The following is a 15,377-nucleotide window of genomic DNA, read 5'->3' on the forward strand; positions in this document are numbered from 1 at the left end:
AAAGGTTAACGTCTTGCTTTTATTTGGCGTTTATGCCCGAAGTCCCGAGCTAGAGCGGTTACTATCAGGTATAATTTTTTCATAGATCCATAGTTGCATAGTTCCGGTCGTCGGCTATGTTAGTGGGTACGACGGAGAAATTTCTTTTGTGTTTTCTGTTTGACAGTCCCGACTTATCTAATTTATGGCAATGAACAATATGAAATATCAACAAAATTTTTTTTTAGGTTTTATGACTATGCAGTTGTAGCGTAAAGTGTTGTCAATTGTTTATACTGATCCCTCAGTTAAAAATATAAATCAAAACAATTGTGTGTTTTAAAGGCATTTAAAGTAAAGTCAGTTCTTTGCGAACCGTTTAGCTCTAGAGTGAAAGGGATTCACCCAAATACATCTTCGAAGGATATAGATTTAAATTCTTCGCATTAATCAGAAGAAGTAGAATATTGTATATTGTTAAGAAAAAAAATCTATTCAAGAAGAATTTCAAAATACTATTTTGTCAATAGTCGAAGGAAATAAGAGAAAAGCAGAGAAGAGAATGAAAGAAAAGAACATTGAAAGAGAGTTCAAAAAATTTTATATCTATAAAAAGCGAACAGATATAAATTAGAAGGCTTATCCAACGCGTTAATGACAATACGACCAACATCAACAGCAACGGAAAGGGTTTTTTCCATAACGGGAATAATAAAACCAAAGGTTAGCAGTAATATTAAATTCGAGACACTTTTTGCATTATTGTTTTTAAAAAGTATGTTCGTGAAGTTAAAATAATTGTAAAAATAAACATACTAAGTATTTTATTTATTTATTTATATGTGCACGAATTTGAATAATAGCTATTTTGGTACATTTGGTAAATACTCGAAAGTACTCGAGTACTCGAGTATTTTAAAATTTTAATATTCGATACTCGAGTAGTTGTTGGTTCGAGTAATTGGAGACTATTGGCAAGGGAAACGTATAATATTTGTTTAAATTGAAATTATTCTTTTATCTCTCACAAACGATGTGATTTTTTTTGTATAGTAATATCTTAGTGTCATAAATATTGTTTTACAAAATATATACTAAAAATACCAATTTATAAAATATCTTGTAAACAATATTTTAATTTGAAAAAGGTGCTCTCTTTATTGAGAAACGCAGAAAAGTTGTTAGGGCTTTTTTTCCTTACAATTTAATTTTGTACATGTCAATAATAGAGGTATTAGCTAAAAGCATACCTTCAAGGGCTTGATGCTTTTATGTTTTTTTCATTGTACAATGTTCTCTAATTAATAACATTTTAAATCTACAATTAAGTTTTTAAGGTTTAGTATCAAAAACTCAACTTGATATTATTAACTCAAAATATAAAAACGTTCAAAATCTCACTACGTAAAGCTGCGCTGATTATTGACAAAACGGAAAAGAGCAAAAAATCAGCTGCTTCTCTCTTCACGTAAACCTTACTATAACGTTCGAAATTCATAGTTAAATATAAACTTCGGAAACTAATAGATTTTTCAGACACAAACAAGGTTACCAAAACTATACGTAAATATTTTATCATTGATTTAAAACGTCGGACCCGGCACTTTACAGTAAATATGATTTTTTCAGTAAATATATATATAATTTTACCCACTGTTTTATTTAAGACTTATTTGCATATATTTGCCTAGCAGATACAATTTTTACTAGAAAAAATATAATTATACTAACTATATGCTGCCCTTTAATATCCATAAGACTTAATTTGAAAATAACAAAAAATCCATTTTATGTTCTAACTCAAACCTAACCTATAGTTAGTCTTAGGAATTTCATCATGTCAAGCTCGATTTATTTAGTTAGTTAAGATTAGGTTTGAACAGCAATAATATGTATTACAACTATTACAGTAAATATGTATTTTAAGTAAAATATATTTATACTAGTATAAATATAATTTTACTTACTAGGCCAGTTGAAATGTATCAATCAATTTATACAATAAACCAGAAAAAAATTGTGACATTTTCACATGTCATTCTGGAAGCCATTTTTATGTCAAGTGTGCTATTTTCAAGCTAAACAAAGACGTGCTAATAATGACAATAAATACGTGTCAATGAAACCGCTGAAGAAACTGAACAGCGACATGCTGATGACCAATTTCGCGAAGATCGGAGACTAAAAATATTGTGTATAGCCAAGTATTCAAATATTTTTTTTTATATTTATGAGTTAGAATCTATCCCTGGCGAAACAGTGTAATAAAGCTAGTTGATTTACAATTTATTTTTTGTGATGTGTTGCCTATTATTTAAATTAAAATTAGCTATTAGTGTACAGCATTTAACAATGAGAGCTCATTACTTTCAGTTAAATACCACAACTTACGTCGCTTTTTTTGCACGTTTCACGCCTATCAAATTACAGTTTAGAGCAGCATATAAATTAGCACCTGTCAAATAAATTATATTTTTACTACTAGCGGTGAAAAATTATTCCGAAATTTTTATTTTACTGAAATTTAAGCGAAATTGTATTTACTATAAAATATACAATAATTACACAGATTGTTTTGCATAATAATATTAATTTATAACTAAACAATTTTCGATATATGTACATATACTAATATACACCCTAACATAGTGAAAATACGAATTAATTTTACTAGATTACTATTATTATTGTTTTATATATATTTTTATATTTAAAATACAAATTTTATTTTCATTTAGTATAATTGTGAGCAATAGCCCAGTAATAAATAATCATTTGTTAAAACGATAAATTTGCTATTAGCTATCAGCCGATTTAATATTATCAATTTATTAGATTCTCGGAAGGCTTGGAACACTTATTTAAAACTTAATGAGGATATATATATATATGTATTATGAATTTTTTAGATACTTCAATATTTACAAATTTACTTTTGATTTTAACGTACATTTTTTATGGCATTTGAATGTCGCTTTCATTTGCATATGAAAAGCCGCCAAATTGGGGTGAAATTCTTATCGACCATAAAGCAGATTACTTTATAGCATTGCTCTGATTCAAAGCCAGCACTATTACATAAAACTTTCCAAACTTAAACCAAATATTCTCCAACAGTAAATAAAATCATTAACTTCCTCACCAAAATCCCGTCAGGTTCGGCTAACGCCCAATAAATTCCATACTACTTACACCGTGTTTACGATTTGCAAGGCTCAAGTTTCAGAACCGATTTCTACACTGGTTTCTACAACTACAAAAATTAACCTATAAAAATCTCATGCAGCTCGTAGTTGAAAGTTAGGCCATTTCGTTTACGGTGTGCCAGGAACGTCGCCCCATTTTGCCCGAGCTGTTTGTAATAATGAAACTTGCCGTGTGCCCGGATAATGTAGTTGTACTACACTTGCGACTTGTATAATCCTGTATATGGATATGTGTATACAGCTGTACACACGTGTATCTTACACGTGTATACATGAGTCTAGTGAGATATCGGATTTGTGCTTGTAAGTAAACGATCTTGTATTTAATTGTTCCATTTAAAAAAATATTTGTGGTTTGCAACTGTGGCAAATCTTTTTGCCACAGATGCAAATCACGGTCGCATAATACCAGTAGATTTTAACAAGTCATTCGAAAGTACTTTGACTTTTGCAGTCAGTTAGACCTCAGAAAAGCTGTTTAATATATAGCTTATTTCAGTTACAAATATATAATTCGTCGGTCCAAGAATTTTGGTCGAATGAGTGATTGTCGAGTCATTTAACTGAGTGATTGCTGATTTAAATAAGTGTCATATCATTTATACTAGTAATTCAAGGAAGAAAAAGATTATTTAGAATATATTTTGTAATTGTTTAGCTTCACTTCCTATCCATTTATTTTGTAAAAGCTTAATTTTAAATGTGGCGGTTTGCAGGCGACCGTCTAATAATTACAAAGGATACATAGTACATGCAAGGTTACTAATATTTTTTCTGTACATGTCTGGAAGTAATTCCTGTGTGTTCTAAAATGTCGATTTCACAAATAGTTTGGTTAATCAAGCTTTCTGAATGGCTATTATCTTCTATTATCTTATATGTCATATTCATAAGTATTTGCATAGAGAAAACGTCTCGTCATTAATCGTCCATCGCACATTTGTAAATATTGTAATATAAAACACTTACTAGATTTCACATTGAGTCTCATTGACCACAAGGTCAATCACCTCTAGGGTTTCCAAACCCTAAATAACCTTGCTTCAATATTTTTGATTTTCAAACGGTTCAAAAGACCGTAGATCAATAAGACAACATTTCAATGATCTTTTTACGGTGAAATATAAAGATGAAGAATTATGTTTATAATTATATTGCGTTTGTCCACATTTGACCTAATTCATATAATAATTTACTTTGTTATGACTTTATATTATTATATCTGCTGTTCCTCGGAAACTAAACCAAGAAAAAAATAAACTTTACTCTGTCTACATACTACATGTATGTATGTAATGTAATAAAAATATTTAAATAGAATTACAAACATAAAAAATAATTAGCTATTTTTAATATATAAATAAATATATGTTGTACAATATATTAAACCACACATGCGCAATCGCCAATATGTGTAATATTAGGTCGAGTCACAAGTAAATAATTGAGTTTTTTGCAATAAAACTTTTACGACCTTCCAGTTAACAACCGTCATTACCCGCTGAGTAAGGTTATAGCTTTAAAAAAAATACGTTTTATGGTCACTTTTTTAGACATACAGAGTGACTCCAACAAAAAATCACTAATTCCACTTAAATTTAATATTTGCGACAATTTATTTATTTTAGTTATATGTATATGAATATATAATAATACGGGCAACGTATTCATATATATACATATATATTGTAGCACTTCATTCCTCTGAAACGATTACCTGTCAGTCTCACTGAATTAGTCACCAGATTTGTTGTTGTTGGTTATGCGGAAAATTAGCACAAATTAGGCGAGCAACTAAACCGCTGATTAATATTTGATTAATCTAGCCGACGAATACTTGAATCAAAATTAGATTTGAGCTCGAATGAGTATTCTCATTGCTAACAGTAAATCAATAAATCTGATATTCAAGGTTAAATAAAATGCTAATATATTAATATAAACGCATTCGGATTTTTTACATAATAATGTTTTTTTTTTATCCAATTCATGGACAGATATATGGAAATTTTTAAATTGATAAAATAATTAGTTTAGTATGATTATTTGTAAATACAATAACAATGAAAACTAACATAAATATTAGTTTTCAACCAAATAATAAAAACGAGGCTTTTTAAGTAACCAAAAACAAAAAGTAACACAGTTATTTTTGTCATTACAAATAGACAATAGTATTTAATTAAGCCAGTTACTTCCCAGAAATGTTCCTATAAACAAAATAATAATGTGTCCCAGATTAAGTTTTATTATATTGCGAACTCAATGCTGTGGCTAAAAATATTGCAGTAGTATTAATAAATCTTAAAACAAAGATAGCAAATATACTTAACATACAATGGAGGGATTCATTTTTAGTCACGGTCATTAACAATGAGGCAATCGCCCTTCTAAATGTGCCTATATGTGTGGCCGCCACAAATCATTCCAACGCATTAACGTATAACTAACGTATAACAAAATAACAAACAATTTTGTCTTTAAAAATATTCTTCTGACCATGTGTTCGCCAAAGAAAAATGTTGCTCTTGCCACCGCCACCCCTGTGTTGCCATAGTGCCGCCTAGCTTGTGGGCAAATGCATTAGCCCCAACTGATAATTGCTTAAAATAGAGATTAACTGCTCATACAAAAATATTGTCGAAACGCTTTTTTAACGATGACGCGGTATAAAATCAACGATTTTTTTATTGTAACTCTTACTGACTTTCCCCCGTAAAACGGATTAAAATACAACAAATATTTTAATAAAGTTCAAATTAAACCTACACATTATTCAAATATTTGATAATGAGAACGTTTATAAAGTTGGCCAGCTTCATAAAACAATCTCGCAATGGTGAAATCGCTCTCCACGTTCTGCCTCGCAGCTCAGGTACATAAGTCTCCACCGTGAAAGCATTCGCCTATGAACTTTCGCAGAATACGAAAACTTTTAAAGACTTTTTCATCGCACTACCTAGAGAGGCAGTACTGGCATAGTGCTTCGCGACAGTAGTAACGAGAAATGAAAAGGAAGACTAGTGGCGCGACTTTCGAAATTGCAAAGGCGTAACACGCGAGGCGGCTTTATGCTGAGAGCGCTTCCACCGGAATAATTCGGCGGAAATTTGTGTGTTTGGTTGGCGGTGGGGGGAGGAGGTCGAGAGGTGGGTCGGTGACGAGGCTCAGACTTGTGGAAACGTTATGTGTGACTGGATGTTGTGTTTAGTTTTATCCTTTGTCTCGACACGTTCCCAGACTTAACTCCCGGGTTGTGTGTGTGAATGGGTTAAATCTTAATTATGTTTTGATTTCAAATGCGGAACGCGAAAGTTTAGCTCAAGAGGCTCATGCTCACACACGGAACCTCCTTTACTAATAATTTTAAACCAAGACACAACACCGCAGCAGCCACCATATTAAGACCACTTTTCTTGAGCGTAATCCTCGTTAACAAGAACTCGTACAATGGTCTTATTCGTGACGGAGTTACGCACAATTTGCAATAAAATTGTATTTATATTAATAACTTATTAAAATCGTACAATTTATTTAAGATAATGTTTATTCTAATACTTATGACATACTTGAAATATGTATTGTATATATTTATTTCAGAATCATTAGCAAAAATAATATATCAAATAGCAGTCACAATTTCTAAAGTTTCTAATTAGAAATATTGATCACGAAAAATATATTATTCTCAATAAATATATGATAGTAGAAATATCACTTTTAAGAAGAATTTAGGCGAATATTACAAACAACTAAAAATCTAGTTATTAAAAAATTAAATCATAGTAAATGATTAACCGAAGCATATTCCCACATAAAATCAGATCCAATTGCATAATATGATGTATAAACCTTAAAGTATGTATGCTGGATGAATTGTGCTGAAGAATACGTAACGAGTTCGAATATATTACATTTTTTTTGCTTCGTAATAATGTAAAATAAAATATATAAAAAAAGACCAGAAATAATTATAGATTTTATTTTAATTATTTTTATTACCAATCGATATATTTTCACTACCAACATATACTATATCATTAAATAATACAAAAAAATGCATCACTAAATCGTTGAGTAATTTGAAGCATTACGATTCGATTTTTCAGCATAATGCCGTAATTTGTATTCATATACTTCCTGGAGGGGTGTGTGAGTGTGTCTACACTTTTTCACAGATACTTATCGATTCCGTTTTGCTCAACTTTCACCTCGCGCTCTTCGCTCATTTTCTGCGATAGCGGAATAAATATGCTATCGTTGACGCAGAAAATTGGAACGTGTAAATTTTTTTTCTTGCAAAACTTTGCGAAAGCGAAAACTACGGAACGTTTTTTTTTTCGCGCGTCGTACATCTTATCGTAAGCAGCTTAACCTTAATGAGAAAATCCAGAAAACAACATCAAAACCGCACAGTTTTTTTTATTTATATACTCGTACTGTAGTGCTTTTTAACATAAATATACATACTTAAACATATATAGTGTTTAATACTTGAATTAGCGTACTAAAGTCACATAAAAAATAGATGGCAATAAATAGATTAAAGTCGCATAAATTACTTTGTTTTTTAATATACTTGTAACTACTGTATTTTATGAGAATCCTAGCTTATCAAACTGAGAAATAATTGCTTCAGTCTTAAAATTTTTACTTGCAATTTACTACAATCACAGTAGTGGGTATTTGGTTGCGTCAGAAGTCGTCGTTATTTGGTCTCGAGCGCATATTTTAGAGGTGATGCTCGAACCGGAGGAGAGTGGTCGAAGAAGTCTGTGGAGTGAAGTACTAGTCGAGGTGTAGTAAAGTGTGTGTAGTTTGGTTTTGAGCTGTGTTATATACACGAGCGAATCAATGGTTAGAATGTTGAGGCGTAGTGGAGTCGATTCAGTTTAGGTTCAGTTTTGCTACCGCGTTATGTACACAATCATGCGGGTCTGCCGTATCCCCACCATGTTGGTTCGTAAATATAAAAAAAAATACATTTTAACTATTATCTGGATCGTCCGTGGGACATCAGATGCTCGTGTAAATTAGTTTTGAGTTATTCCAAAAACATATAAACAGAGTTTTACAAAATTAGGTCATACGTTGCTTTTAAATAATGACAATGATTAGAAATAACAATTGTGTTTTTGCTAGAAAACTAATTTATGTGTGTGATTTTTAAATACAAAATCATTTTAATCGAATTAACATTTTTTGTACAAATAACTATTTTTAATTACATTTATTTTAGTAGGGTAAAATTAAAAAAAAAAATAGAAGTAATACATTATTAGAAAACAATTTAGCATGGTCTTGGTTGTAGACAACTTTTCCCTGTTAGATGTTTTCAAAAAGCTCAAACAAATAATAATATGTTGTTAAAATTTCTTGTGGTTAGAAAAGTAGATAAGAAAATATTTGATAGCACAACTTCTTTAACTTTTAGAAAGGTAAACTTGTAATGTGTAGTCAAGGATTAGACTTTTATGATTGACTGTTGACTCTCAGCTGGAATGGTTTCGCCAGATTCTGAAAAGCTTTTGGACAGCTATGCAAATAACTTTCAGTGGTCGTAACAGAATTACTTTTTACCGCATGTATACAATGTTGTTTCGTATTTTATTTTATGCGTAAAAAAGGTAAAACAACATACGATTTTTTATGGTTTTCAGTTCGATTGTGTGGCGTCCGTTTGTCAAGCTTTTTAAATTTAAATTTCTGTTTCAAGTGGTCCAGAGCTGTTGTACCACTAACATTAAGTTTTCAAATTGTTGAGACTGATTCTAATTTAACTAACATCTTCAGTTGCTTAACATTACTATTTTTTTAACAATTATATTGTACGTTCCTAGAAATTTTATTTATTTATTGTGAATTTTGCTGGTAAATTTAACCCTTTTGCGCGCAAATGGCGAAAACGGTCGATATATCGACCGACGACATAACGGTCTATAATTCAGTACCTATTCATAATAAAATCTTCCTTAGCATCCCAATATGTCATCGAGGAAGCTCTTTCGTTGATATATCGACCATATGAAATTAAGTTGTTGCTATAGGCCAAAACACGATAAAATCAAAAATCAAAATAAAATATTACAAAACTCTAAAAGAATTATTTTTTAACAATATTTCTTTATATGTGTATATGTAATATATTTCAAACAATATATTATATTTGTGTGCCAATATTTGATCGTTCATTATATAATAAACATATTTTTAAAATATCACCCTAAGTGGTCAAAGGTCGATATATCAACCGACAAAATTTTCGAAATTTCCCAAAAAAAAATTCTTTTTTTAATTTTTTTTATTAAAATTACTTTTTATATATAATAAAAGTTCTAAAAAGTAATTTTTTAACTCTTAATTCCAAAATAATTAATTTGCGCGCTAAAGGGTTAAACTCTTCGAAAATAATGCTCCCATTAGTATATTTTTCATTCTTAATTAAATAGAAAAATAATGTAAATGCTAATTTTTTATTTCATATTATATTAACATATATGCAATAAAATTTAATATAGCTAAATAATAAAAAAACAATTATTTTCTTTGAAACCAAATATAAATTAACATATAATTTTAGATGAATAATAAAATATAAAAATAACCTAGATATTACAGTTTCTTACCGTTCATATTTCTCTAAATAATTTTATATTTTTATTATGCAGCTTGAGTTCAGAATTGAGGTTTTGGATAAATTTTTTTTATAATGAAAATTTTGAGGGTATATGGATTTTAATATAGAAAATAAAAATTGGTAAGGAAATTCTTTGAAATGGTAATTATGTTCTCGACCTTGAGTAAGCATTTTTATCTAAATAAACTCACCTTTGATTTAAAAAGAAGGAATTCTGAAGATAAAGGATCGAGACGTCCTTGATTACGTCTTTGGACAACTTTGTGTTGGTGGCAGTCGGAATTCAGGAAATTTCAGAAAGAAGATATTAAATAGATTGTTTCGGCTCCAAAGAAGAATAGAATGAGAGACTGAGAATATACTTTACCTGACACTGTATATTGTGTATATACATATATGTTATTTATATACATATAGTATACATATATATAGATTGAGAAAGCTGATAGCGCTGTTTACTATTTAACAATTATCTATATTATTGTGAAAAATATTGATAGAACAAAAACTAAATTTTCAAAATATATAATATATTTATATAAATTTATTTTATAATTTAAATGAATATAATTGATGTTTAATAATTTATATTAAATAATATTTCACTAGCGTTAACAGAGAAGTTAAATCAGTTTTTTTTTACTAGTGCCTGTTTAATAAAAAGAGCACGTTAGACAAATGGTATATAATATCTGAAAGACTTGGGTTTCAAAACCCATACGAACCTTAATTTTTTTAAATTTCTATCGTGTCTGGGAGATCAAAATTAGTGATTAGTATAGGTTTATAATTCCGATCGATCAACACATATTAGGTATTTCAAGATTTTCTTAATCTTACATATGAGTATCTTAATGATTATTTCAAATCTAGCTAAATCGAATATAATAAATAAAAAACATTTTTCAATAGATTATAATGTTAAATAAAAATAGGATCTTTAAGCTAAAAAAAATACAAATAATATTAGTTAAAACCCATTTTTAAGTAAAGAATAATAACTTTTTTTCGTGTTTTATAATAAAAATAATAATATTATATATAAATCTTACAAAAAAATATTATGACACATAACTTTAAATTATTTAAAATATACTTACAACTTATTTATCTAAAAGCTAAAATTATTATTAATATTATTTTACATCTAATATTTTTAGATATTTTATAGTTTAGTTTTAGATAAGAATTAAATATTATTTTATGTAACAATCGTAACAAAAAAATGAATTCACACAATAATTCATGATATTAAAAGACTAAACCATATTACAAATAAAATTTCAGAATTTTTTTCTTATTAAAATACCAATTTAATAAAAATTATGTTTACCTGTCCGTAATAAAGCATCATTTTTACTGAATTATTGAGTTGTTCATTTTATTAGCATTTTTGGTAATTTGATTTGTTTTAAAGTTGCAATGACGGTAAGCAGCTGAAACAGTAGTTCCCTAAAGTGCAGAGTAAATTTTAGCTAACTATGCCCAGGTATTTGAAACTCGCTCTCTATTTAATGCAATTTCAATTATAGTGTATACCAATAATAATACTACATACACACACAAATGTTTAAACCCATATCCGTACGTTACCATTGGTTGTGTATAATAGATTCGGCATCTGTTGGGATATACACCGACATGTGAATTTCAATGCCCTGTTCCGTTTATGCATTATTGATAATGTAAGTGGTCGTGGACCCAAACAATGGCGAATCAAACGCGCCTTAATCAAATAAATGCAAATGCCTTTAGGGAGAATGTACTGAATAGGTACTTAAGCTATATATCGGCCTGAGGTGAAATTTTTATGCACCCTTTATTTAAATAAACCCTGGTACAATTACCGATATTGGCGTATTCGTTACAATAGAAGGGGAGCTGGTGCGAATGCATTCATTTACGCCATTTAATCGCGCCAGTTGTTCGATGAGATATAATGTACCATGTTCAATTAATAATATGTATTAAAGCGATAGATGTGTACCTAGAATATATGACGTATTAGTAAATAAAGTTCAATATTTATACATTACACATTACATACAAAATAAAAAAATATAGTCAACTCTTTTTAGATTTAGTGTCGACATCGAATTATGTAGATTTCATCGACTACGACAATTCGTCATAGTTGCAAAGTTTTTGTAGAGACTAAAAAAATATGAAACAATCACTTTTATCACAAATGTCTACTAATATAAAAATGTTATCTTTAAATGACTCTTAATCACATGCAAACTTAAGTAGTCTCACCTCACTTAGTATTTCAAAATATATCTAAAAATATTTTATATCAATGCCCTGTATAGCCACGATCAAGTTTCTTATTACTGACCTAAATGCTCAGAATGGCAGTGCGAAATCTCCCCTTTGATTTATATGATTATACATTATTTATTTGTGAGCCACTAATTTTGTTTACACTGTATAATGTGTACATACAATACCTATATATACATATATTCAATTTTACATTAATATATAGGCTATTATGCCGCATTGGAGGTAATTTGTCAGGTGATTAATGCCAGGATTTTATTAATTTTTTTTATTTTAATAAAAAAATAACGGCATTACAAAATACAGAAAGAAAGAGACAGAGATAGAGCACTCATCGATAATAACAACCGCATATTTTGAGCGATTATTTGCGCCCTGAATCAGCATTCGTACACGAGTGGACATGAATGTTGCTAGGGCATTTTGGAACAATACAGTTTCCGATTCGCCGGTCAAATTTCGCTGCCGGAGCTCCAATTTAATGGTCAAATAAGTACTTAATCAACGCATTTGCCGAATATTTTTAACCAAATGGATTATTTTTTGTTTGCGCGGCGTCCAAGTGCTCTAAATTTAACCCGTTCCCGTTCACTTGCGTAGCGGGGGTAATCCATTTTTATTATTACACAGCAAGAGCGAACGTTCGATAAAAAAATATGTATATACATAAATATTAGCATAGATTAATAACGTTTGTCCAACCATGCGCTTGTGTACAAAAGAGTGATAATTAAAAATAACGACCGTCGTTATGCGAAAACCTGATATGTATATTGTCACCGTGATCTTTTCGAGAAAACAGAATGGTTTTAAACTTATTTAAATATAATACGATTTTCTAGCTAATCAACAATAGTTTTTAGTTCCGAACTATTCCTAGCTTATATTTCTTAGTGCCTGCCCTAAGACATTTTTTCCAGTAATTCTAATATGCTTCATGTTTTTGTGTAGCATTTTTTTTCTAGTAATAGAAGAACTTTAAAGATTTTTTTTGTTTAATCTGTGTTGTCATGTCTTCATTTATTAGTAGTTTGATGTAATATTTTCTACTTTTTGAATTTTTTAATGGTTAAGTTATGGTCCGAGGCCATATTAGTTCCACGATTTGACCTGAAGTTTATTAGATTGAGCATAGGTGTATGTATACCTTGAGTCAATGAGGACGCGGACAATTTAGTCTACATTTCTACTGTCGGGGGTTTTCCATATGCCTTTGCGGATTTCTCTACATGAAAATATAGTACCACTAAAAGACGCCCTGAAGTTTACAAGCCTTGTAATATTAGCATTATATTAATTGTGTAGACTGATTGCAAATTGTATATAAATTGTCTCTTTTTCTACTTTGGGGTTCATGTCTCTTATGACTTATGACCATGTTTATTTCGTTTCTTGGACAAGCATCCTATATTATTTTTTGAGGTATAGAACCTAAAAATTGAATAAAATACATAAAAATAGTGTTAATTGTCATGGTATTGGCTTAATTGAAAAAATAATTTATAATATTTGTGTTTAAATATGATTTTCTATGAATAAAGTACAATCTGGAAGTCCAATTTTTGACCACTTTTTCGAGCAGCTGGAGCCTTACATCAGCAATAACGCGGCGAATGTTGGCTTCCAAGTCGTCCATCGTCTCTGGTTTATCGGCGTATACTAGCGACTTTACATATCTCCACAGAAAATAATCAAAAAGTATTTAATCAAACGATCTCGGAAGCCTCCTTATGCGCTCATCAAATATTTCCTTCAATAAATTCTTCTTGTGAATTTTCTCCAAATGCGGTAATTGTGCTTCTTGACGTAGCCATTCAACCAAAAATGAGCCTCATTGCTAAATAAAATTTTGTTTTAAAAATAAGGATCAAGAGATACATTCACTAAACGTACGGTAAAACAAGCGGATTCAATTCTTGATCCTCTAACTCGTACACTTAGATCTTTCCGTAAAATCTTTCATAACGTGGATGGACACAGCTCTAATTGCTGTGCACAATAACGAATCGGCTCATTCGAGACCTCCTCAATACTACGCTCAACAGCAGAAACAACTTATTCGGTGCGCACTGTATGACGTCTCTGCGGGTGCGTATTATCAATTAGAGTATGCGTAGTGCAAAAACGATCCATGGTTATTCAAATTACTTGCTATGTTGGACGATTATGTCGACCGTAAAGTGTTGTTTTGGCGTAAGTCTATTCGTAGTGAAATGGCAAACCAAACTAAGCACAAATCAGCTATCAGCTGTTAAATTGGCAGTCGCTAGAAAGAATGTTGCTAATTCGAAAAACACCCTAAATTATAGAAGTTTTAATGAAAAATAAGGACAATTTATATTTTTAGAAAAAAAATCTTTAAATTACACTTATTATGTATAATATATAACATCGGTGTTTCAATAACCACGATTTATTCCGCACATATCTTTGCATAAACACCGTGCCTAAAACATATCAGGCCATTTCCTTTATGCAAAGTCCTGCGAGGAAAGAGGGAAACCACTTATTTGATTCAGCACCTCAAGATGTTTGCCACGTCGCAAATAAAAGCTGATAAAAAAAAGATTACCACAGAGAAAACATATGAAAACTTTTATTAAAGGTATACCTTCGGGATAAAAATATATATTATATAATTGTAATTGTGTAAGGCTGTAAGCCATATTTACATATATTTATAAAAATAAATAAATTCTCTGATATTAAAAAAATCTATTTGAGCAAAAAGTTATACATATCTACATACATTTTATATATGTATATAATGTTCGATTGCTGAGCAATTTGAATTTGGCAAGTTACTCACAAAATTGCTCGCCACCAACTCTTGAGCCTTGTTAAAATTCATCTCACACCCGATATTGGATATAACTCCAAGAACAGTTATCGCCAACCGTTATTTAAATTGAACGAAAGTCGCTTAAAACTTTTTACCTAACGTCGTATATTTTTTTATCGCCAGCAATTGATTAAGTTTGCTTCTCTCGCGAAATACGCGCGTACAAAGCGCGAATTTATTTCGTTTTTTTTTGTTGTGATAAATTTCAGCGAAACAAACAAAAGTGTATTACGATGATGCAACTTGGTATACGTGAATATAAAAAGGACAATCTAATAAAAATAGTTTATGAAATTTAAACTATATTTAGTCCGACGAACTATTTTTGTACAAGTACAAAAAGTATAAATAATTGAATTTATTTCTTTTGGAATACATAATCTATTCCTTATGCATGTATAATAAGTTTCACTCTTATTTCATATATTTA

General features: G+C 29.9%; 1 protein-coding gene across 2 annotated transcripts in view; it reads left to right on the plus strand.

Annotated features, from left to right (window-relative positions):
• LOC148233726 (junctional adhesion molecule B-like) overlaps positions 1–15,377 on the plus strand; it is a 560,268-nt gene that overhangs the window by 165,072 nt on the left and 379,819 nt on the right. The window lies entirely within an intron of this gene.

The sequence above is a fragment of the Plectrocnemia conspersa genome, unplaced genomic scaffold (genome assembly GCF_051122295.1).
Source record: "Plectrocnemia conspersa isolate PC_06_02 unplaced genomic scaffold, ASM5112229v1 ptg000007l, whole genome shotgun sequence".
Classification (NCBI taxonomy): domain Eukaryota; kingdom Metazoa; phylum Arthropoda; class Insecta; order Trichoptera; family Polycentropodidae; genus Plectrocnemia; species Plectrocnemia conspersa.